We start from the raw sequence: 24,647 nt of genomic DNA, 5'->3' as shown, positions 1-24,647 counted from the left end.
CTCCAGAAACATTTACAGCTTTTACGCAAAATTTAAAATTGGAGCATTATCAAAAAAAAAATCCAAATCCAACCCAAACAACCTTAAGCTGGTAGTCTGCCAAGCTACAGGTGGGCTTCGTAAGGAGGGAGAGGATTCCAGCTTTCTTGTTTGGAGAAGAGAGGAAAGCATGACTTCTGGGAAGATTAAATACTTGAGGTAGATATATTTACACAATATGTGGGAAGTGTGAACAGATGCTACCTAGGAGGCCTCACTCATGACAGCATCTCCAGAACGCAAGAGGGTTTTTCGTCTGGATTTTGTTTGTGTGGTGGGGTAGGTTTTTTTGCAAGAAACAAAAATAATTTTAAAAAAGTGTTTTGCAATAGGCAATGTTGGCTTCTAAGGCCTTCCGAATGCATCTATTAATAGCTCTTTCAGTAATTAATAGAAATAATTATTGTAATCTTCTCACCCGTACATTGCCGATACAGACTGACTCGGTTTGAGTATTGAACTTAAACCATTGGGTGCCATTTGCAGTGGTGGTAAATGCAACTGTTCCCACTGACATCTCTCCTGGTTACAGATGCTCCCTGCAGCTGCAAACTCAGTCCAGACCCCAGCCTTCCCAAAACACTGGCCTGCAATTTTGCCTGCAGCAGAGGTTTTCAAATCACTGGTAGGGAGGCTGTTTCTTGCAAAGATACCCTACGACAGGAAAGGCATGATGAGCCTCGCCCAAGGCCAGACGGGCAAAGAATCCATGGGAGAATTAGGAAAAGCAAACAGGATGCACACCACCAGAACTTCTGGCGTTTAGGTCATTATAAAGCAGGGCCTGCGACAGTAATGACAAAGAAACAGTATCATGATTTGTTTGGTTACAGCTACAGGCATCATCATTTTGTGAAGAGTTGGCAGCTCCCAAATAGTTGACTTCCAGAGAGTTCAGTTAAATATAACCCTCTCTGCCTGAGCCAGGAATAAAATCTATTCCATTTAATGTGATTTCAGATAAATCTGAAGAGTTAACAGCCAAAGAGCTACATATTGATTATGCCACTTCCATTCTGATGAAAAGGACTTAGAAATAGCACCCAGAATCCAATATTTTCCTCGATTTCATTAAGTTACGCTACCAAAGATTTTCTACTGTTGTTTATTATAAAGTAGCATAGTCACAACTATCCCTTCCAGGTCCCAGGTCATCCCGGACATTTATCATCCCACACAACAAATAGACACGTACAATCATATTCCCATGCACACAAACACTCATTCCTCCACATACGCTCCCCTTTCACGTCCTTAGGGTAGAAAAAAAGTAAAGGAGACTGAATTTGTTTCAGTGGCTCAAACCAGCAAGGAAATTGGGCATGCTATATCGTTTTCAGGCTGTTGGCTAGACAAGAGTTACTCAAGGCTGCTATCAGGAGCACAGTCATTCATGCTGCTTTGTAAAAAAATATAGAGAAATAGGGAAAAAAAGAGTGGTATGCACATACATGGATATCATACACACCAGAGAAAATGCCTGCTTAGATAACTTCTACTTCTAATGCTTCGCAGTGATTTAGCTCTCTACCCTGAGGGCTTGTAGGTAGATAGGCAGACAGTTCTAATGCTCTCCCCTTGCTCATTAAAAATATCAATCAGGGGAGCTCTCTTTTGAACCTGAGTGAGCATCACCCACGTTAAAGTAATCAGAAGTACTTGCCGCCGAGGTCCACGTGGCATCTGTGCTTGTGCAGGGCCAACATAAACGCTCGTTCGTCATAACTAACTCTTAAAATTGGAAAGATATTTTCTTCCATCTTATCTCACTGCAGAAAAACTAAGGGAGGGGGGGGGGAGTGGGGAATATCCCAGGATGGTCATAAAGCAGACTGTTTTACTTGCTGTAGACATATTTTTAACTGATCTTTATCAAAAAAAAAATAACCAGAAGTAACACGCTGTTCTTCCGGATACTCATAACTGCCTATGGATATCATAATCATATGGGTATAAAGCTGAGCTACGGAGAGGAATAAAAAAGAAAAACTCAGAAAAAAATTATGCAGCAAATTCACAACTGAGGTCCATGGCTTAACTTTTAGCAGTAGTAGCAGTTTTTGATAGGTGAAGTTTTGTGGTACTTGATATTGCTCCTTAGAGTAACAAGCAGCAAAGGTAAAAGAAAAAAAAAAAATCAAAGCAACTTTTTATTAGGTTCATGCAAATAGCTGAGAGATAGGGGCTCGTATATATGCCTGCCCACTTCTTTCATCAGACCATCAACCATGAGATGCCCTGAATGTTTGTTCACTCTTTGCCCTGACAGTGGTTTTCAGCTCCAAATTCAGACCAAGAACCATGTTCACGACAAAAATAATGTAACTGTGAAAAAAAAAAATAATCTAGCAATTCCCATTAAGACTGTGACCTAGCCAGCTGCAGATGAGAAAGCAAATGATCCCACCTCCATACAGAGATGAACAACCCTCTCCCTGAAGAGCGCCTGAGCTCAAGAGATGGATAAAACTTCATTTAGTTTTGACACCGTCCTCCGAAGTGCCTGATCGTCTTCCAAACATAAAAGAAGAGTGCAAGTCTGGTAACATTTATTAACTTTTTAATCCAGTCCCAGTATCAAAAGAAATCTAAGTGTAAGGTAGCTCTTCACAATCACCTTCGCCAGGCACACTAGGAGAGCACTATTTCACCTCCTGCGAGGAGATGCAGAATTTATAATGCAAACAGCATATTCTAAATTTTTCAGATTTCCCCCGATAGAAAGATACTTGCTCCAGTAACAGTATGAAGCCAATCTGCATTTTCTGCTCACTTGGCTATATTTTCCAGTCCTCCAGCCCACATGTAGAGAAGAAAAAAAGATACCTGAGGAGAAAAGCCCTGAGATGTCACTGTCTTTTGACTGGTTCATCAGCCTGATTGCAAGGTGCACAAATACAGCTGCCTAAATTGATGGCATCTAGTTAACCAAAGAAGTCAAGATTTAGTGCCAAATTAGTCTGCAAACAGCTTAGCACGACTAATGCTGAGCTCAAGCATAATTCTGTCTTCACAAGCCCACAAGCAGCTTTAACCTTTCTATACCAAAAACTATCAGGTGAGACACCATCAACACAAACTGAGTGTCTAAATCCTGCACAGTCACATTATAGGGAAAAATGAGCTGCAAGAAAAACAATGTGTAAGGACCTCATATGTTAACCATTCGAAGTAGGTATGAAACCCCAGTAATTACGTGTTTGCTGAAAAGACCAATTTCAAGACGGACCTAATCATCAGCAAGAGCTTCACTGGGACCAGATGTCCCAGAATTAAGCCTGCCCCCCACCATCCTCTCTCTTTCTTTGCAAAGAAAGGAAGTTAAGGTCTTATGTCTTGGGATTATAAAAGTATGGCTTTCTTCCACATCCAGCTTTCTCCTCCTTTGCTTTACACAGAAAGCATCTCCTTCCATGCTCTACCACATCTCAAGTCAGAAATCAAGAAAGTTCAATACAATTTTTCCTTTGTTTCTTAATTTTTCTCCGTACGAAGATACAGACGTGGAACAGGACCTACGTGCAGTTCCCAACTAAAATGCTTAATGCAACATCCAAAGCTATCCCAGCCAGAGTCCCAAGCAAAACTTTGGAAAAGCCAGAGGAGAAACTGTTATGAGAAAAATCCCTCCTCCGTCTTTTTTCACCCTGAGCCAACAAAGCATGGCAGCACTACTTGTTCCAGAAATACTCCTCAATCCTGCACTCCAAGACATCAATATTTTGGTCAAGTTTTCAGCTCTCCGCTGTGCACACACAGCTCCCTATAATGTGAGACCTCGGGGTACAGCACAAGTCAAAGCTGAGAGTACAAATAGCAGGGCAAGAGCAACAAGTTATCAATCATCAAATACAGCTTACTCTTTAACACTGTTTTGTTTTTTAAAAAAAAAAAATAATTCCAAAACCCACATGGCTTTTGACTTTGGTTTGGCACAAGGATAGCAGCCTCACTTTTGGTTGCTTGAGCAATATGTTCCCAAGATCCAGGCTTGCTCCCAACATCACGTTGTCTCCGTTTCTCAGTTCACACAACTTCAATTCAATGCACGGCTCCGGCCCTCAGCAAACAGATGCCAGAGGCTGGGGATTGATCTCAGCTTGCATCCAGCCCCTGGGTCCTCTTTGGGGAGCTGCCACGAGGAAAGCTGAGTGGGTGTTAGGGAACAGTGCACCTGAGTTACCGCAACCAACATCTGGCTCATAACTCTGCACCAAGCTTTTGCTCCTTACTGCTTTGATTTTAAAAGTTCCTATTTAGGGATCCTTAAAGAATTAAAAGGGGGGGGTGGGAATGAAACACCATTTGTAGGGTTTTAAGAGCTAGCGTCTTTCCTCCATAATCATTTTCAGCCCTCTCTCCACTTCAATGGGACCAGATTTTAAAGACAAACACAAGTTACTTATAATTTACTGGGAAAGTCCCTCAGAGAAATAATCTTAAAGATAACCATTAACTCAGAAATAAAACATGAACCTGCTCTGAGTGGCCAGACCAGAAGACATGAGCCGCAGGAGAGAGTCCAGCAAGAAGTGGTACAACACAGCTACTGTTCACTGAAGATGAGGCAAGGAACACTGTAAGCTACAGAGAACTGTACGCAGCATCGCTAAAGGGCCAACAATGCCTGTCACGTGCTGCGTTAAGTCTCCACATGCCTTTTAAGAGTTATTCTTCATTTGCTTAAAACAACTGATCATTCACTTTGTGTATTAACATCACCGCTCGTTAAGAGCTCCTGCCTGCGGCTTTAAACCAGATTTTGTCTGACCTTGCAAACTGAGTGGCCCTGGGTTTGGCTACTGCTTGGACAGAAGAATAAATTGGGACCCCGAGCGCCAAAGACAAAGACTGCTGTTGGCCACATAATGTTTGTCCAACCGTGGGCAGAGTCCAACAGCAAGGTTTTAGCAGCAACCAAAGACTGGACGAGAAACAGTATTGCAAACACCACTAGTATCCAGGTCTTTATTACAGCAGTGTCACTCATTAAATGACTGCTGTCATTAGAGTTACGCCAGCAGCAAACGACCACAAAGAGGAAAGAGACAGGCTCACAACCTTTGAATTTCGGCTGTGCATCTCAGGGTTTCAGACTTCGCCTCTCCGTGAAGCTGCTGTTTGAGGGAGATAACGCCAGAGAGCGAGGACGCTGAGAACCAGCTCAACCTCAAGCACAACTTCAGAGTCCCTAAGCCAGACTCTTTTGAAATAATCGCACACAGACTCATGCCGAGTCGCCTCCCTCTTTCAGAGCCTAAAACAAGATGCCAATTTGCTTAATGTATAAAAATTAAGCCACTCCGAAATTAATTATAAACATTCACCTCACTTAGCTGAAATCTATTTGGCACAACAGTCAAGAGTCAGATTAAAACTCCAGCCTGTCCAGCTCATTTCTCTGACTTAAGAAGTTAATACCTTGTCATATTGCAGGTGACACACTCGCCTCATTCCACTTTGCATAACATTAGCTGCTGATTTGCTTCAGTGCCTTGGTTGGGAGCAAAATGACCTACATAACATGCTGCTAATGTACAGCACCATGCAGAAACCAAACCCAAGCATCCCCATATGGAAAAGTTTGCAAAGATGGGATAAGACTTTTCGTATTTTAATACGTATGGATGTATGAATACACACACACACAGAGACATAGAGAGCAGTTTGCTGGCAGAGTGTTTTATTTTATTTTTGGCAAATAGTTGGCCTGGCCTCTTATGTACCTGGAACATAAGCTAAAAACGCTCTTGGAGCTTTCCCTTAAAGAAATAAGAGGAATTTTCACTTCTGTATTCCACTATGTTTCTCCAAATGGGATTACTTTCTAGATTTCTAAGCCTACAAAACCAGGGATCTTTGTTTTTCTTTTCTGCCTCGGTAGAGTCCCTGTCAAAAAAGGCTCTCTCCACCCAGCTTTTGTCCACCATGTCTACCTAGGGCTGTATGTTTTTCGCGATGGAAACAGTGTATGTAACCAAAGGGCCTCTCACCTTCACCCTCACAAAGAAATAAATACCAGCTACTCTGCTTGCATTTTGAACTATGGATACAACTATCATAAATATTCAGAAAGAATTATAACATTCCACTAAAGACAGTATATCGCATGACGGGTTTGGGGAGAGGAAAAGGAGATCTCATGGAGGGCTTGTCTATGCTGGAAAGTAACACTGTGTTAGAACATGACGTTTGAACAGTGCCATTAACAGCTGGGATCAGCCTTTCACGTGGTATCATCTGGCACTGCTCCTGTAATTTTTTTTTTCCATGATATTTGCACATATTTGCACCAGACGCAGACCTCCTCCTCAGTTGATAAGGCAGCAGCTGGCTGAAATCACAAGTGCCCTCTGAAGGTACAACATTTTGGGACAGCTCAAACAAAACTGACCTGTGCATATTCCCCCAGAAAAAAAAAACAAAAACCAACACGAAATAATTTCAAAAAGCTCTTCGAGACCTAAAGTTTAGCCAAGCTAAACCAACAACAACATAAGGATTCATACTACACCTGCAGGAGCACCGGGTCTCCAAACGAAGGTGTGCTACAGAAAAACAATCAAGCCAACACAGGGTTTACAGTCAGTAGCTCATATGTAGGGTATGCACCTAAGGAGTGCTCCCTCCTGCCAAACGCTGAGGTTAGGTGCAGTATTTCCGTCTGTTTGCAATCCATAACCATGTGCATCCCATTGTTCCTCCTTCCAAACACATCTCAAGTTCAAGAAAGATAGAGCAAGGGTGGAAAAAAGGCATAGTCACTACCTTTGCAATTCTTGTTAATTAGACAAAACATTGCTCAGATGCTCGGTGAGAAGAAAGTTGTTGAAGACAAAAGACAACAGCACAATGTTTCTTGGGGTTTTCCCTCCAATAAATTAGATAAGGACCTTCTACGCAAGAAGTTTTGCTGAAAAAAAAACAAAAAAAAAAAACCAACCCCACGTCATCAGAATTCTTATTTTTGAAAACATGTTTATGCGCTCCTTGCAAGTGGTGCAGAGAGGTCATGACATAAGGCTTCAGCCCGAGGGCCAAAAAAAAAAAAAAAAATAAAGGTCAGGGAAGGTCCAACTTCCCCATGCCTTGCGAGTCAAAACCACTTTCTCCAGGCCATGGAAAAAAGGTCACTCAGAGCAAGGAAAGCCCTGCTACGTGCAGAGGAATAACCACCACTCTGGATATTCAGGTTACTTAAGACAGGCACATTTTCTTTTCCCTGGGGCAAAACTGTTTAAATGTGTATTGGACACTAGATTGATAGTCACAGAAAAAAAAAAAAAAAATTGTTCCTTTTTCTTTGCTTGTGCTAACTTACAAGTCATAAAAAATAATAAATTCAGACTTATGTCCTGATAAACAAAACCACAGCAGAGTGCAGCATAATTTCTCCTCTTTTGCTGCTATCTACCTCAGCTTTCTTAATTCATGCCATATTTAATCTACGTGTAGGAAGTCCACATTTGTTTCTAATAAGAGAAGGAAAGTAATGAGATGTCAAGGAACAGTTTCCTTAGGCCAGAGACTTCAAAGGTGAGTCTGGCAGCTTGTCCCGCATTTATTGTTTACGTCAAGCTTAAGATTTTCTAAAGAGCAACTGCCCATTTAAAATAATTATAAGCTGCAACTTAAACCCAAACGGCACATGAATATATGATAAAACACTTACACCATCGTCCAAATTTCGGCGTCAGCCCTATATCAGGGAACACGTAGCTCCAGATGCTGGATTAAAACAATAAGTACAAGCTGAAAATAAGCATATAATTCTTTCAGCTAATGCAGAAGGGTCATGCTGCTTAATGCAAAAGCAACATTAAATGAAAGTATGGACTACATTATCTCAACATATGAGCTGCAACAACAGCTACTTCTGGTGTGCCCATCGGCTATATCTATCCTGAAGCAAGAGACAGAGAACCCAGTAAAAAAGTAATTCCACTGAGTTGTTTGGTTCCCCCCCCTGCACCCAACTATTCTTTTAGCCAAACTTCTGAGTTACGGCAGAGTTGGGAAAAACAAGGAATATATGAGGAAAAAGAAAAGACGACACCCTGCTTATTCCCTAACCCAGCAGAACCCTACCGCTCATTCAGGACAAGTTTTGCCGCTCCTGAGGCCAGCACAAAGGCTCGCCCAGGAAGGGGAAGCCCTTAAAACAAGGGCCGTAGCAGCAGATAATGCACATGAGGAGCCAGGTTCAACACTAAAAATCAAAATGAAAAGGTGCTACCTCTGCATCGATAAGCGCAACACAGAACACCTGCCAGCTCTATGACGAGCAAACGTTGAGGCAGGTAAAATTATTAAATAGGCAGTCAATTTGCGTATTGCAGGCACCATTGCTAAACACAGAGTGTACCTTCTAATCGACACCATTTTTTGATGTGTGTGGTGTGTGTGTCTGTGTACATGTATTTATAAACACACACACACTTTACTGTTTATCATCTTTCAGCACACACTCTGAGTCAGCAGACAGAGGGAAATATGTTTGAGCCGTGTTTAAAATGACACCCTTTACAAATGAAACCATCTAAATCCGGTGTTAGAGAATTAACGAGCTTCTCATGTAAATCGCGCATAATTTACAGTGGAATTTGTCCTTGTGCCAACAACCACTTGCGCTGCATAATAATGAAGGCAGGGCTTCGGAGACGCGAAGCTATCCCCAGCCTATTTGTGTCCTGCCTCTGCTTTTCTCCGAGTAACCAAACACTATAAACCCTCTCACGGAGCAGTAATATGAAGCAGCAAATAATACACTCCTCATCTCCCATTTCTCTTCCACCTCTGGCCAAGGAACGTTACAACCAACACCCAGGGACACTCATTTTAAGAGCTATTAATTCTCATTCAAGAGCATTTTAAATTTGGGCAAAGCTCAGTCTTGGGTTGCATACCCAAGGTGAACATTAAGCCTTTGTAAGGTGATTGAAGGCATTATCTGCATTTTAGGCAAAAGGAGAGGCAGTGACAGCATCAAGGAGCAGAGAAGAGCAGAGAGGACCCCCCAAACACCAGCCAGGCACGCATAAGAGATGCATCTGATGCGCCTGGACCCACAGCCATACTGCAAACACACCAGGTTCGTCTGACCAAAACTCCATTTCTGCTGAGGGAGAAAGCCTGAAAGACCTCACAAAAACAATTCTGAAAAAGCACATTTCTCTTTTTGCTGATTAGTATTAGCAATCACTAAGCCACTGTCTCCCATAGCACCCCCCCCACCCCTAGTAGACCCCTCTCACCTTCACCAGACAGGAACACCCCAACATGCTGCTGCAAAGCAGGACTCCCTCCGGCATCCAGTCTGGCAGCCTCCTGCCAGGAGAACAGCTAAATTCCTCCTCCCCATACACAGCTGGGAGCCATAATGCCTCCTTCCAGAGGAACAAGGCAGGGCTGGGGGCTCAAATTTGGCACACATGGGCTGCCCGGCCAGTGGAACCTCCCTGCCTTCTCCCTGCAGCTGTGGCACCCAAAAGCAAACGACTTCGTGGTCCCTGTCCCTTCCTTTCCTTTCCTTTTCAGGGGACCGAGGCCTGCATGTGCTGTGTGGGTTCGAGGGGTGCACGGACACCCAGCAAGGTTCCCAAGATGCAGGAACAGGAGCAGCCATTGTCCCTCCCTCCCAAAGCCACAAATATAAACCTGCTTCTCTATCACCTCCACAGCCTCTTCTAAACGTATTTACAAGGGCTCCCCTGTCTGTTCCTTTCTGTTATTACAAAGCATTCGTATTTGATGCCTGGGCAATACAAAAAAGCATTCACCTTACCTACCACTCTGCCTTGCAGCCACAGAGAAGAACTCATTAATAACCACCACCCCCAACACAGACAAAGGAAGCTCATACTATAAAACCCGGCGGGATCACACTGTCACATTGCACGTGGCTGTACAGGAGGAACCAATAAAAATGGGAGTTTCATTTTATAAAACAAAGGACACATTCTGCCCGGGCATGCTCATGGCTCCCAGTAGCCGCAACCACCACTGCTGATGGAGGCAGAAGAGCAGCATGTGGAGGAATATTCCGGTTAGCACAAGTTAGGTATCTGGAGTGTCAGCAGTTCAGTCCCAGCAGCTGTAAGAGCTTTCTCAGGTGCCACCTGTTTCTCTCAACTTGTGCTCTTGTTCCTGAAGGTCCCATCCACAACTGCTGGTTGAGGCAATTATTATTATTCAACAAGGCAACTGGGTTTAGTGAATCAAAGCTGGATTTCTCCACCTTTCTCCCTTCATTGCCAATAGCATCACCAGTTGTCTTCACTCTTTTGAGATTTTCCTGCCTTCTTTTCTCCTTCCAAACCTTCTCTGCCATCCTGACTGGTCAATGTTAGTTGGGGGTTTTTTTATTGTTTATTTATTAGTACCAGTCATTAAACATCCAGCTCTGAGACAAGACCAGGTGCCCCATGAAGCCCAAAAACCGCAATGTATGGAGTGCAACGTATGCCCTAGGGACATTAAATGGTAATGTACCTACAGCTTCAAGTGGAGCCAGGGTAACAGCCAAAGTCCCCGGTTCTCAAATTGAATAATTAAAACAAACGAGAATTTCCCATTTCACTGTTGGTTTGAAAATCTGATGTTCAACAGACATGAGAGTACACCTCTTCTGCCACCTTCTTCTGTATTCCTTTGTTTTTCTTACTGAGTTGGCCCAGCAAAACCTATAGGGCTTTTCAGTGGTGAACTCTACTCTGTGAGAGTGAAGATGGCATGATCTGTGCCTCATTTTGCCCAGCAAATTTGGCATTAGTAGAAGCACACCTGAAATTTCACTGCCATTGGGCTGAAGAGCACCAACGTCAATGCTGGTGCCAAGTCCTCTCGGAAATTCTACCCGAATATCCCAGCTGTGCAGCCGCTGAACAAACTTCTTCCAGCCACCACAGAGATCTGGGATTTTCCTCCAGTTATGTGAAGGTATCTTCTGGCTGGAAGCAAAATGTTTAGGCAGCCCCCCCAGAGTATGAAGCGAGTCCTATACTCATCTGAAATACTCATTAAATAAAACTATAGAAATAACGGCCTCTTTGTCTGTGGGTGGTCAGGAAATAATGAGTTAAAGCTCTAAGTAGCCCTGACTTCTCCTTAGCTTATCTCAGTGGTCATTAATTGGTCATTACTGGTGCAGATAGAGGCCCCTAATGCTTCCCTGTAATGCAGCATTGGCTGCACACCTCCACATTGTCCTACCCTTACAAGGGATTCATTGCAGACAATAAAAGTGTAATCTTGTGCCATATATCCACACGTACCCCTGTAAAATAAAACCAAAAAGGAAGCGAATCCCCGTGAAATGGTATCTCACGCACAGAGCTGGTAAAGGAGGAGCAAGCACCTCCCTCCCTCCTTCACTTTGCAGCCTTTCCTCAGGACGTGTCCACTCTTCGTTACACATAAGTAAAATTAATTCCCGTTCTTGTATTCCTCCTAATGAAGCTTCTCAGAGCAGCCCAGAATTACAAACATTTACATAATGACTCAATGTTTAGAATAAATTAGGAATTTTTAAGAAGGCTTTCCACACCAAAGCTCTGCACCAAGCCAGGTGCTTCGCACGCCTCCCTTGCAACTGCAAGCCAGCTTCCTTCAGGTTGCAGAAGGCAGGCAACGCTCCTTCGGCTTTAAAACGCACCAAATTAGAAATATCATGACCATATAATTAATTACCTTGAAGGTTTGGCAGAACTTCCACCCCATTGAAATTAAATGGGGGGGGGGGGGGGGGGGATGGACACCACCAAACAAAAAAACCCAAAAAACAGCTCACCCCATAGCAACAGTTCAGGTTTCTTAAAACAAAAAGCAATTTTTCTCCAGCTCCCCCAGTTTTTGCAGTGTAACCTTTTTTTGCACGTCTCCCAAGGAAGAGAGAGTAATGTAACTGCCCTTTTTTTGGTCTTTCTTATTTGACTTTCCTCCCCGCCCTGTACCTCTGAACCCACTGGTTGCTTTCAATTACGTTTGAAAGAAGGGTAGAAAGATAGATAAACTGATTTTTTTCATGATTTGTGAACACTGGCAGCTGGAGAGAGGAAGAGGTGCCAATCAGCCTGCTGCCTAGGGAAAGGCAGGTAAAATTCAGCTGTTAAACACCATTCGAAAGTGGATGGGTGACTAATTAGTAGGCATTAAAAAAAATAATTAAAAGCTAGTGTTTCACTCAAAAATTAAAACAACAGAGTTAAACAAAACAGGAACTACTACACGCTGCACACAAGATTTCACGTTAAAATCAGCTTGAGTGCCATAACACAATTCAGAAAACCAGACTCCCTGCAGCTCAAAATGATGCTGTTCCTGCGCTGGGGAACCCAGCTATGTAGCCTTCCCTCCTCCCAGTAATGGTTTATTACAAAAACATTAACCTGTGTGCGAGAAGCAGCCTGGAGGGCGTTTTGTCCCCCACTCACTCCCTCTCCCCCCCAGTTTTGTCCTTCCCCTTCCACTCCCCCGGGACGCTGCTGGCCTCCTTGCTGTGGCCCTGCTTTATGCGTGGTCCCAACAAGTCACAGAATCACAGAATGGTAGGGGTTGGAAGGGACCTCCGGAGATCATCTAGTCCAACCCCCTGCCAGAGCAGGGTCACCCAGAGCAGGTTGCACAGGAACGCGTCCAGGCGGGTTCTGAATGTCTCCAGAGACGGAGACTCCACCACCTCTCTGGGCAGCCTGTGCCAGTGCTCTGCCACCCTCAAAGTAAAGAAGTTCCTCCTCATGTTTAGGTGGAACTTCCTAGGCTCAAGTTTGTGCCCGTTACCTCTTGTCCTGTTGCTGGGCACCACTGAAAAGAGCCTGACACCCACCCTTTAAGGATTTATAAGTGTTGATAAGGTCCCCCCTGTCTTCTCTTTTCCAGACTGAAGAGACCCAAGTCCCGCAGCCTTTCTTCATAAGAGAGGTGTTCTAGTCTCCTAATCGTCTTGGTAGCCCTTTGCTGCACCCTCTCCAGCAGTTCCCTGTCCTTGTACCGGGGAGCCCAGAACTGGACACAGTAAAGTTACCCAGGGTTCACCTGGAATACTAAGGCCATGCTGTACATGCACAGATTTTCCTTGCTGTGCCCAAGATGACACTCAGCTTTTTCTTACGGAGCTCAGAGCTCCATAAAAAGTTTGAGCCCTTCCTCTGCAAGGACTCATGTTTTGGTTACTGCAACACCGTCTCCTGTGGCCTTGCAGAAAATCATGTTGACGCATTTGTTTTCTTCCAAAACGCTGCCATGAAGATCCTTTCCGCACCTTGTTGCTTTGACCACATCCCACGTCAATGTTTTTCTTTCGCTGTTACCTGTACTTCACAAGTCCAGAATAAACAATGTGCTTTTAGCGGAAAGTGGTTTTTTTCATGGCTTATCTCCAACTTGAACATCACCTCTCCTGCTACTGAGATCTACTTCTACTCTGCCACTAACAGCAACTTTTCTCCCTGAATTTCTACATTCTAAAGCCAAAGATGCTTTCTGTTACACTGACACGCAGAGAAGAGCCACGCGTTGCTGAAAACCTCTCTCTGGTCCTTCCCTAAACCCCTCCCTTGCTGCAACGCAGAAGATAGACCCCCACATCTGTTTTTGAAGTCCCACAGACAAAGATGTGCGCTGAGGAGGGTATAAGAAAACATCCCTGGCCTTGTAACCGCCACGAAAATCAACACATGCCACGCTGCTTCCAGCTATAGTGCATTTATATAGTGGGTTTTGAATAGATCTTGCTTTCTGGCGCGCTGAGGCTGACAACTGATGTGGATCGCTGTCCCACCGCCGCCCAACACCCTGTCTATAACAACACCTTACAGTGGCGGGGCTCTGGGGCAGGTGCCCCCTCTGCTCTGCAGTCGTACAGCACCTAGCACATCTGGCCCTGGTCCACGTCTGGGGCTCCCAGATGTTACAGGAACTGAATAATATTTGGATAATAACAATAACATGCTCTGCTGTTTGTATTACAGCACCTTTGCAGTCGTTACCCTGCCTTACGTCTTCTTCAACTTGCCCCTCGCCATCTCTACACAGCAATTTTGGAAAAGTCCTAGAAAGCCTGATTTCCCTTAAAATCACTGAGGATCCAGGGAAAGGGCTTGGGGTGGGAGCCGGCTGGCATTCCCAGAGGCTCTCAGCCCTCTCCCTCCCCTGCAACACATTTTTATGTCCTTGCCCTCTTCCAGCTGGGTCACCTCCTGCCAGTCAGAGCCCTGTTTATTTTCAGCAGGAGGAAGGAGGAGCCCAAATTAATAGAAAACAGGTAGGTTTCTGGTTTTCATCAAAATCCACAAGGTTCTGGCCCGTGTGGACAGGAGAAACTGCTTGACAAGGGTTTTGGAGGACAGCAAAGGAAAACCAGGGGGATGCTTGCTGGAGTGAGCCCATGAGATCCACGTGTTGCTTCAGCCAAGGCAGCATCCCTGCATCCTCAGGGAGCAAACGTCCACGTGAGAGGAAAACTGAGGCTCACCCCGTGTCCCCCAGCTGAGCCTGCTGGTGATCAGTGTGTTCAGTTTGGGAACTTAAAAACTTGTAACTCAGCAACGAGTGTGCACGCATAAGCCAGTGTCCAGATGTGTGCCAAACAAATAGAAATGTGTTGTTGGGTTTTTTTTAAATTTTTAAGAAACATAACCTCATTGAGGCTTTTTTAGTTATGTCTTCTTAGATGGCTGCTGTAATTTCTCTGTACATTTAACAGCACGGATGAGATGTTAGACGGCTCTATCAGATTTGGTGTCAAATTTATAGGAATGATACAAAAGCAAAAAAACCCCACTATGTTCCATGTACTTCTGAGCTCCTTAGGCTCCTTTGAAAGCAATGTAAGAAGAAGATTTTTAAAAAAACAAAACCCAGACAGTTAGACATTAACATTATTTTCTCCTTGCACACTGTATATCTTGACGAGCTATTTGGCATTCCAAACCTTGTGTCTGCAAAGAGAATAAAGGAAGACAAAATGTTCTGCAAATGCAAATATACAACTCTACATTAGGCTGAGTATCTCCTGATATCTCTATATAAAATGAAAGCAGTGCTTAAATTCTAGTTCTGGAGTACCTGAACTCCACAGAGGAAAAGCAGTTCTTAAAAAGATCTATTATTGAGCAGTCTGCAGGATGACACATCTGCTTGTTAATATATAGGAGGCTGGGAAGGCTGTGGCTGTGAGTGATGGCTCCTGAAGTACTGCGTATGTACATCAAATCGGATTGCTTTTTGTCAAAGGAAAAACAGAGGTCTCAGAAACCAAGAGTGGGAGAGAGAAGTTTTAACAACAAAAATATAACAGCAGTAATTATTAGGTTCCATTGTTTCTGCAGACAAAAGGGCAATCACTTTAATTCTTCTGCATCTTGCCAAGTCTCTTATTTCTTAACTCTAACAATTAGCACGCCAAATGAATGTGAACCAGGATGAAATTACTGAAAAGCTGGGGAGAGGAGGAGGAGACAAGGGCAGAACGACGGCACTCTCAAATTATTCCACTTAAAGCTACATCTCAGTGAAACCAGCTCAAGCACGCTATTAACTGAAGTAAAATGAGACAAACAACACCACGGAAGAAGAGATGTGAAACTAGACCCCCTGTTCCCTTTCCTGTATGGGCTGCGTGTGGGAGAGAACTATTCCTACATCCCTACCGAGTAGTTTGCCACCACTGCACGCACATCTCCTCGCTGCAAAGTTGATGGGAACTGATAAAAGCAAAATATTTCTTCTTCTTTCTTCCCAGCTGACGTCTGTCTAAGGCATACATATATCTCATGTCACCAGCATCCTCAAATCTTGACAATTGGTTTCGACAGCTTTTCTTTTTTAAATCAGAAATTAGGTACAGGCAAATTCTGTATTATCTTGCAGCGTTGTGAGCCTCCATCCCCAAGACAAATATTGTTTTCACAGAAATAAAGAAGTTCTGTGTGCAGGCTTATATTGACATAATTTTAAAAATGTTTCACAGGGGAAAAAAAAATCTAAAATAATTTTTTGGAAATTAAGATGAAATACATAGTGGTTTTATTTTGTTTCCAATTACCTTTTCCTAGTATTAACATTTCTCTTACTTACTATTACAAATGGACCCCCGTTAGCATTTGGAGGGGAGGAACCGTGGCAGGACATTCATAGCATCACAAGGCAATCAGAGCCAGAGGACAACCTGGAAGAAGGGTCCAGAGGACTGCAGGATGAATAAACTTGGGACTCTATACTAACACAGGTCACCTGGTATTTTTTAACCTTTTTCAGCTTGCGGAAAATTAAAAATATTTCAGTTGAGCTCACGTACTCTGCCGTTACAGCAAAGGTCCTCAGTGCCCCTTACAATCATAAAGATCACCCAGGACACCCACGGAGTGCTGGGGTTCTGTCATTTTGCAGTTAGGTCAGCTCTGCCTGCCGAGGAGGCAGAAGTTTCTTGGCAGCTATTCTGGGTGGACAAACCTCCAGCTCGGGGTGTAAGGGTAATTTTGCACTTCCCTTTTCTAGTATAGCACGTACGTATACATTACTCGCATAGGCATGTGCACGATTATATAAACCTTCCCAACCAAAACACTCTACTCCACATCCTTCTTTCCCTGGGGAGCAGATGAAAGAGCACATACAGATGTGCACCGCTGGAAGCTATTTGGAAACTGCAGCAATAAGAGCAGTATCAAGAAACGACCGAGGAGAGAAAAACAAAACCACACGAAACCAAGGCGAAGCGGTGTGTCCACCTGACCTTGCCACATTGATCAAATAGGTTTGTTTTCAGTTTAAAATTACTTTAGATGGAGTGTTATCAGTCCATATATGTGGATACATAATACACATTTTTTTATAGTGCAAACACGTTAAGGAAGAAAAAAAACATGAGAGGGTTCCTCCAGAAACCCTAACTGCAAACTTCCCAACATAGCTGCAGCTAAGCTCCTGCCTTAATCACGCATGTGTTTTGTGTTATTTTTTATTGACTTTTCAAACTCATAAAAGGAGAAATTAAAAGAAAATCTCAATGACTAGTCACACAACTGATCTTTCGGGGCTCGTAATCCCGCAGACCTTTACAGCACCGCCTTATTTTAAACACCTGGGTAATCCTGTTGAAGTCAGGGAGATTACTCACGGACATGAAGTCAAAGATGTGAATCACTGGGTGTCCCTACTGACGGACGAGGCCCGACTCCCATGGAGACCCTCTTGAAACACAGTGCCGTAATGGTGGATTTTTTTTTTTTTCCACATTTTTTCAAGGGGAAAGCTAAAATAAGAAGCAATGCAAGCATGAGACGATTCGGCTGCTCATCTCAAGTCTGTGGAAAATCAGAAATAACTCAAACGCGACTGGGGAGCTGGGGATGGGATGAAATGTTAATGCAACCCTTGCCTGACCCACAGTCGCAATGTAACTACTAAAGCCATAGTGGATTCTAGCAAAAAATGAATATAACCTGCAGCGGCTTTACAGAGACTTGGCAAAATAGAGGAAGGTCACCAACTAAGTAAGCATCAAACGAAGGATTATCTTCATTTATAAGGAAGCCATTTCAGGAGGAAAACGGACCAGGAAATTTCCATCTCCAGTGGGATCACGTGTACCCATTTGAGCTGAAGGGAATCCACTCCATCATCAACAATAAATCCACTTAAGGTCAGTAACTATCAGTCTGCTGCCCTGGAAGAAACACATGTTCCACAGATACATTTTTTTTTTCCCCCCCTTTTGCTGATCTCCAATTCAAGTGTGGACCACTTCCAGCCCTGATTCTCGTTTAAAGACACACGAACCCAGGTATAATATTTCAAGCATCCAGGTTCGGGTTCCTTAATTGCAACTTTCTGCAACTTATTCATGATTTATTCATCTCAGGATGCACTCAAAAGTCTAGCGTATCACTGTGATCCCCGCACAGCACACTGTTAGCTTTAAAATTTCATAAACCACCACGTACTTGACAAGTTGAAAAGTTAACAAGGGTTATAAGGCATGGAAAAAAAAAGCATGCTGAGCTCTGATCAGCTCAGCCCCCAGAACTCCAGGCTTTTCAGAAGTGCAGCACACCGCCTGCTATTAAAAAGGGAGACTCTATTACAATATTGGCTTTATGGCCCATGTTTCCCCATTCCTCAGCTGAGATAAAATACATGTCTCCTCTTTAATGAAAGCCATGCTTACTTCATACATGCTGGCTGTAAACTATCAAATAGGATCTCTGTTTAACGAGTAAATGACGTCTCGGCTCGCAGCTTTTTCTAAAGACCTTTGAAAAGAAAGTGGCTCGTGAGGCCGCTCGCTCCTACACGTGAACGTGAGCAGCCAGGAGCCACAAAAACCTGCCCTTCACCCCCACGCAAATCAGTGATCACCTCCACGCTGACTTGGGGGTGCTCTGGGGGAAGAGAAGAGCAAACTTGCACATTTGGAAATGCGGGATCCCTTAGTTGAAAGCACTATTCAAGATGTTTTATTTAAAAGAAATAAAACCTCTTTATAGAAAAGAAGTGCCAGAGAATTCAGCCTGGGAAGGTTTCTACAAGGGTAAATCAAAGTTCTCAGCCTACAATCAGTAAAAAAATATTACAGGCAGGCACAGACAACCTCCTTAGGTAGGACAAAAACAAGTACATAAATATCTTAGCAACATTACAGGCATTAAGTTGTACCTAGATGGACCCAGAGACTTTTTTTTTTGTTGTTTTTTTGTTGTGTTTTTTTTTTTTTACATCTACCAAATCATCCCACCAGTTTTTGTGCAAATTCACCCTGACGCCAGGGATTTTGCAGCTCTTTCCCGACGAGCAGGCAGTGAAATGAGAACTACGTGGTACATCTCTTCCCAGCCCATCAGCGATGGTGCAGCTCTCGCACGCAGGCTTAGGCTCGGCATCAACTACTGCGGGTCTCCCTCGGGGAGAGACAAAGGGGCTTTGGCCGTACACATGAGCCACCATATGAAGTTTTAGAGGATGACAAAACTGCCTTTCAACTGGTTTTCAAGTCAATAAACAGCACTTTCAGAGCAGCTTACCATTTCAGTTGTCCTGTGAATAGACTTCTTCAATAGGCTAGCAACAACAGTAATTCACTTTCATCCCAAAGAAAAGGGCCACAGCTAAACTAGAAACCGTGTGTGTATGGCACCAGAATATTTGATTACCGCCTCCGGAAAATATACCTGCACGGCATGAAAAATCTCCCAGCAGACCGTGCTGCACCATGTTCTTATTTTCCAAATGCAAATTGAATTTAAGCGGCTTGCAAAGCCTGTTTTGTTAACAAAATCAGTGAGGGGTGCGATGCGGTCCTGCCTCTCTTTTGCCTACATTAGCAAGGACGGGCTCAAATCTGCAGGATGGGGACGGGGCGGAGGGGGAGAGGGGTTGGGGGGGGGACACACAGGCAGGTGGTGATTTGTTTTCCTCACCAAACTCAGAAATTAAGCAGGCCAGTGAGAAATTTCAAGCTCACTTGGTGAACGCTGAGCTTATGAGAAAACACAGATTATTACAAGTTGGGCTGCAGTGGGCTCTCCTTGAAGAAGCAACGCTGCAAACTCAAACAGAGACATAATTTAATAAAATGCATTGGGATTCAGGCTAATCATAAAACTTGCCGCGATGAGAAGACTGAACGAAATTGCTTCTTCTTGTCCATTATGCCTTTTATTTTTGATTAGGGAAACAAAAGCTGGGAATCAAAATGTCAGGCTTTTTCATCCCCGATGGGTTCCTATGGATACTGAAAAGGAAGAAAGTGCCTTGATTCTTGTAAAGATAATTAGCATACCTTCAGAGTAAAAAAATAGGTAGAGCCATTAGCGACAGTCAGACAGCTCACACTTGGACGCAGAGTTCTGGAAAGACTCTTTAATAAAAAGCCGAATCTTATCACTACATTGATTTCTAAAATGAGTACATAAAAATGCATTTATTTCATGCACTTGCCGTGACATTTCATTACTTTCCGGAAAATGATATGCATTGGCTCTTGTTTCTTACATGCTAAAATGTATATACTGCACTGCACGCTGGCTCTTGTTTCTTATATTCTGCATTTTGAAATATGGAGTAAAAATCTCCTCGGGCAGAGAGGCTAAAGGAAATGTATGACTCAATACAAAGCTTAACAAAGCTAACTGGCATTACATGCAAAAATCTCCTTGTGCTACGCTCGCCAAACTCGTACCCTCTTTCTGTTGAGGCCATTAAAGCTGTTAAGTTGGGTTTCTTGTAATTTCTATCCCCGTACTTCTCAACCAAGAAAGAAAAGGCTGATTAAAAATCTCTGATCCTTCCTGAAATGATACTCACTCGCATCTGCCCAAGCGTTTCAGCAGCGAGCCCGCTGTCACGAATACTCTCACCATAAATCTGTCATCACCGGTTGACTCCCTCCAAGTGCCATTTGTGTGCAGAAATAAAGCCACGTCACTGGATTACTCTTTCAATTACTCTTATTTATGAATGTCTGTGACATCCAGAAGGCCAAAATCCGAGCTTTGCTGGGCATTTCTTTAGTCATCAGCATGTGAAGTTCACTAGAGCAAGAAGCCTGATTTCACCTCTTCCAAGCCAAAACGTCATTGTGGTGGTTGGGGTGGTGGTGTTTGAGGACAAAACATGCAGTTAGATCACTCTCTAAACTGTCAATACAATTGTCTTTCACTAGGACTACTGCAGCCTATATGGATAAGATGATTAATCACTTAACTCTACCAGCCATTATTTCTAATTAAAAACTATCCCATAAATACCTATTTTATCGCAAGGTCTCTGTGGTAAATAAATTCAAGCGATCAGTAAAACACTCACAAAGGAAATTAGTTTTAAAAAATGACTTTTTATTTCCAAGCGTATCTTCCTAATTAAAATGGCTGTTTCCCATACGTATCCCAGCAGCACAGTCTGCAATAATTTAAGAGTCTTTGAAAGCACAATTCTGAACAAACCCATTAAAATAACTTCTTGCCATCATCTGTTCAATGGACACTATAGCATTTTAATATTATAACACGCTTTTCAATGTTGACACCTTTACTGCTTCTCTATCTCCCAGCCAGGCAGTGAAGAATTAAAGCACAAGCAAAAAAGAAAATCACGCAAAATGCGCGACTTCCTAAACAGGCAACTTTAGATACGTAGATTAAATCCCTCCACCGCCCCCAGTGCTGATGACAGACGCAAATCTCTATGGTAATTATATCAGACTTGCTTTCCAGGCATATTTCAAACCTAAGAGTTTCTTGGGGCACCTTGGGGCTTCCCTGGTAGGAAAAAAAGCGCATTTGTTTACAGTGCAAAGAAGCTGCTTCGAAGCAACCCCCCAGGGTGGGAATGCCAGGCCAGGACACTGTGTGTGGTCGGCATGAAAACGCAGATGTTAACACCCTTCTAATCATCACTTCACATAGCCATAACTTACTTTCTGTATACAAGGAGCCCTTAAACAAACTCCTCTGCCTTAGGAGCCCCAAAAGGCCGCACTCCATAGAAAGCAGAGCAAACTCCTCCATTCCTAATGGAGCACACGGCAAAGACATGCAGCCCTTGGTACGGCTTCACTGACCAGGGCAGAAAATGGGACCCCAGACCCCGAGATGTGTTTTTCACAGCTTGAGAGGATGAAGCAGGACAGTGCTGGGCACAGGCAATGTTTTCAGTGCAGAGGAAGGAAGGAAGAACGGCTCAACTGAGACATGAAAAAAGGCAAATGCTGCAAGCAAAGCACCAGCTGAACTACCATCTATAAATATTTGAATTATTCTATGCAACATTTCAGAACATAACAGACAGACAGCACTGGGATTTATATTAAAATTATCCCTCTGTGTTAGTTCCTGTATGTGTATATGAATCATATGTATTCTTCCTCAGATGCACTGCGTATAAAATTATAGATCATATAAAAAGCTAAGGACCAGAGTTTCAAAAGCTCTCAGCACCTGTTTAGATATGAACTGGCAGCAGAGAGACCGCTGGAGAAATCACCTGATTTTTTTTTTTTTTTTTTTTTTTTTTTTTTTTGAGGACAGCAAGGATGGAAGAAACCACCACCATGCCCTTGAGTTTTGCTGATACACAGCCTGGGTGTTGAGACTTTTCCAAAACCAGGCTACCTTACTTACACCCTTAAATGTGTGCTAAATGCACTTGAGAAAACCTGACCCTAAATCGCCAGTTTTACCTACGCTGACTCTGTTCAAAACCACAACAAAGCCATTGCTTAACATCTAGCCCAACTACAGTGCACCTGAAACATTTATAATGTGCCATATGTATTACTAGTTATTTATTCTTTAGTATAAACACTTAAAAATTAATTACATGCTCTGTCAGAGCTGTCTAATATATAGGCAATCTCAACTATAAAACACCGCTGTGCACTTTTCTCTAACCTCCCCCACCCTTTGAAATTCCCTTCAGATGTTTGTAAAGGGACATTATTGCCTCTGAAATCTAGCAACAGCAAGAGGCAAAGTGTTGCACGCAGTTCAGTGCCATGTATTTAATTCCGGCATCATTAGCTAGTGGACACTAATTTTATCCTTAAACGAAGATATAATTTTATGGGACTTTTCCAGAGACCAATACCTGTAACTCTTACCACTTAGGGAGGACAAGGAAACCCACAGCTCCCCATCCAAACAAGTCTATCCTGAACTGCGATTCTCCAGCTCACGTGGTTTTATAAGGCCGTGAGCGCACTGCTATGGGAGTTTCCAGCGTGATTCTCCATCTGCCTGGATGGACACACAGCAAGAAGAGCTCTGGCAAAGTTGTCTTCAGCATCACTTCAACTCAGCTGCAAAGATCTCCTTGGAGGTGACCAGAGCCGTCAAAGCCTGGAGCATATGCACAAGGCCACACTGGACAACAGGGCATGGGAAAACGGGCTCAGAGATACATGTTTTTGAACTAAGAAAGGGAAACAGGAACATGAATATGAGTAAAACTTAACAGATGACCTTTCTAGCATGGGATTTGTTGAAAATGATCTCTACACCTTGGAAATTATGCAGGAGGAAATGAAGACAATGCATTTAGTGAGAGGTGTTTTCCCTATTTCATTAACTGCAGGGTGATTACCAATCAGTTGTGAAAGTTATTAAAGCAATTTGTAACTTTAGGCACCTAATGGCGTTTATGCAGGAGGGAACTGGCAATCAACACCACCTAATGCAGCTTGAGGTGTTTCTGTTTTTTAATATATCATAAGTGAATTACAGCGGCACCTCTAACAATATGCCACATCTGAATCTGGCTCTTCGTTTGTGCTATTGATCTGCACATTTTGAGCCAACTGGAACTAACAACCAAGGATGGCATACGACTGTTTCTCACCCTCCTTCCTCTCTTTTTTTGACACACCGCCAAGAAATTCCTCAGCACCCCATTTTGCTCTAGAATAAATAAAATTACTCTTGAACATGCAGAACTCCTTTTAATGAAGTAGAGAGCTATTTACTAAAATATCTTACTCCTACTCAAGTAAGTGGGACTCCTTAATTCTCTCGCTTGGAACAAGATGTAGCAGAAACAAGACCTGCGTCGAAGCCAGATGAAGGGTTGCTGTAACAAACACGCATGCTTTATTCCACAACCAAGTCAATGAGTCCACATTACCCAGATATTCCTCTAGTTACTTTTTACCCCCTCCAGATAGACTTTTCCTCCTCATTAATCTGAGAAGTTACTGAAGATCACCAAAATGCAGGCATGACCAGCTGGAGTCACCTTCCATGCCAACCACTTCTACCACACCATTTCATGATTTTTGCAGTTAATTTTAATGACTCCAAATACTTTATGGTATCTTCTTCCAATTTCCTTGGAAAAACATTTGCAGTGACTTTAAACTTAACTATGTAGGGAATTAAATGCAAAGTCACAGGCAAACATCGCCAGAACCAGAAAGTGCACTTCAACATACATCCTCTTAAAGGATCACAACTGATCAGTGGAGCAAACATAAAATGCTTATAGAAATCAATTACCAATTAAGGCCTTTAAAAAAAAAAAAGTATTGAATAATTCTGAATAAACAAATAAAATAAACACCACATAACCCTCCCCATTCAGTCCATAATTGCCCATTACTGACTATTCTTACCTAAGAGACTCTGGGCCAGAATGTTCTCAGTTGGAGCCCTTCTGCTAACAAATAACTGAAATCTCAATCATCTGACATTCAAATATAACACTGACTTTTGAATTGCTATTTTAATGGTGTGGTTAAGCAGTGTGAATACAAATGTGTTATGCAGAAATAAACTGATATACTTCCACCACTGAAAAAAAAACCAAACCACCCCATGGCACTATTTTGCCTGCAGTAAAACCATTATTACCTTCCCCACTATCTAAGAATTTTATTTTTTTTTTCCTTGCAGGTGTGACAGTAAATCTGTCTTCCTCTCTTCATTTTTACAGACTCCAGCTCATGGGCATTTGCTAAGGTATGTGTCTTAATTTCTGACACCAAGTACTGCTGCATTCATGAAGAAGGTTTTGGGAAAGACTCAATCGATTCTGCATGCCTCTGCATCCTCACAGATGTAACTTCGGTATACAAATCGAAACAAAACTCTCGTAAAAATGATCTCTTTTTTTTAGCAACT

At 43.0% G+C, this 24,647-nt stretch overlaps 1 protein-coding gene across 1 annotated transcript in view; it reads right to left on the bottom strand.

The window, feature by feature from the left end:
• ADGRL3 (adhesion G protein-coupled receptor L3) overlaps positions 1-24,647 on the bottom strand; it is a 529,084-nt gene that overhangs the window by 386,539 nt on the left and 117,898 nt on the right. Inside the window, exon 3 of the mRNA XM_074589233.1 lies at positions 7,712-7,791. The gene's annotated coding sequence lies outside the window, so the exon portion shown is untranslated. The remainder of the gene's footprint in view (positions 1-7,711; positions 7,792-24,647) is intronic.

Source organism: Larus michahellis, chromosome 5 (genome assembly GCF_964199755.1).
Source record: "Larus michahellis chromosome 5, bLarMic1.1, whole genome shotgun sequence".
NCBI classification, from domain to species: domain Eukaryota; kingdom Metazoa; phylum Chordata; class Aves; order Charadriiformes; family Laridae; genus Larus; species Larus michahellis.
Note: the sequence above shows the minus strand (reverse complement) of the source record. Positions and strands in the feature narration are given on the sequence as shown.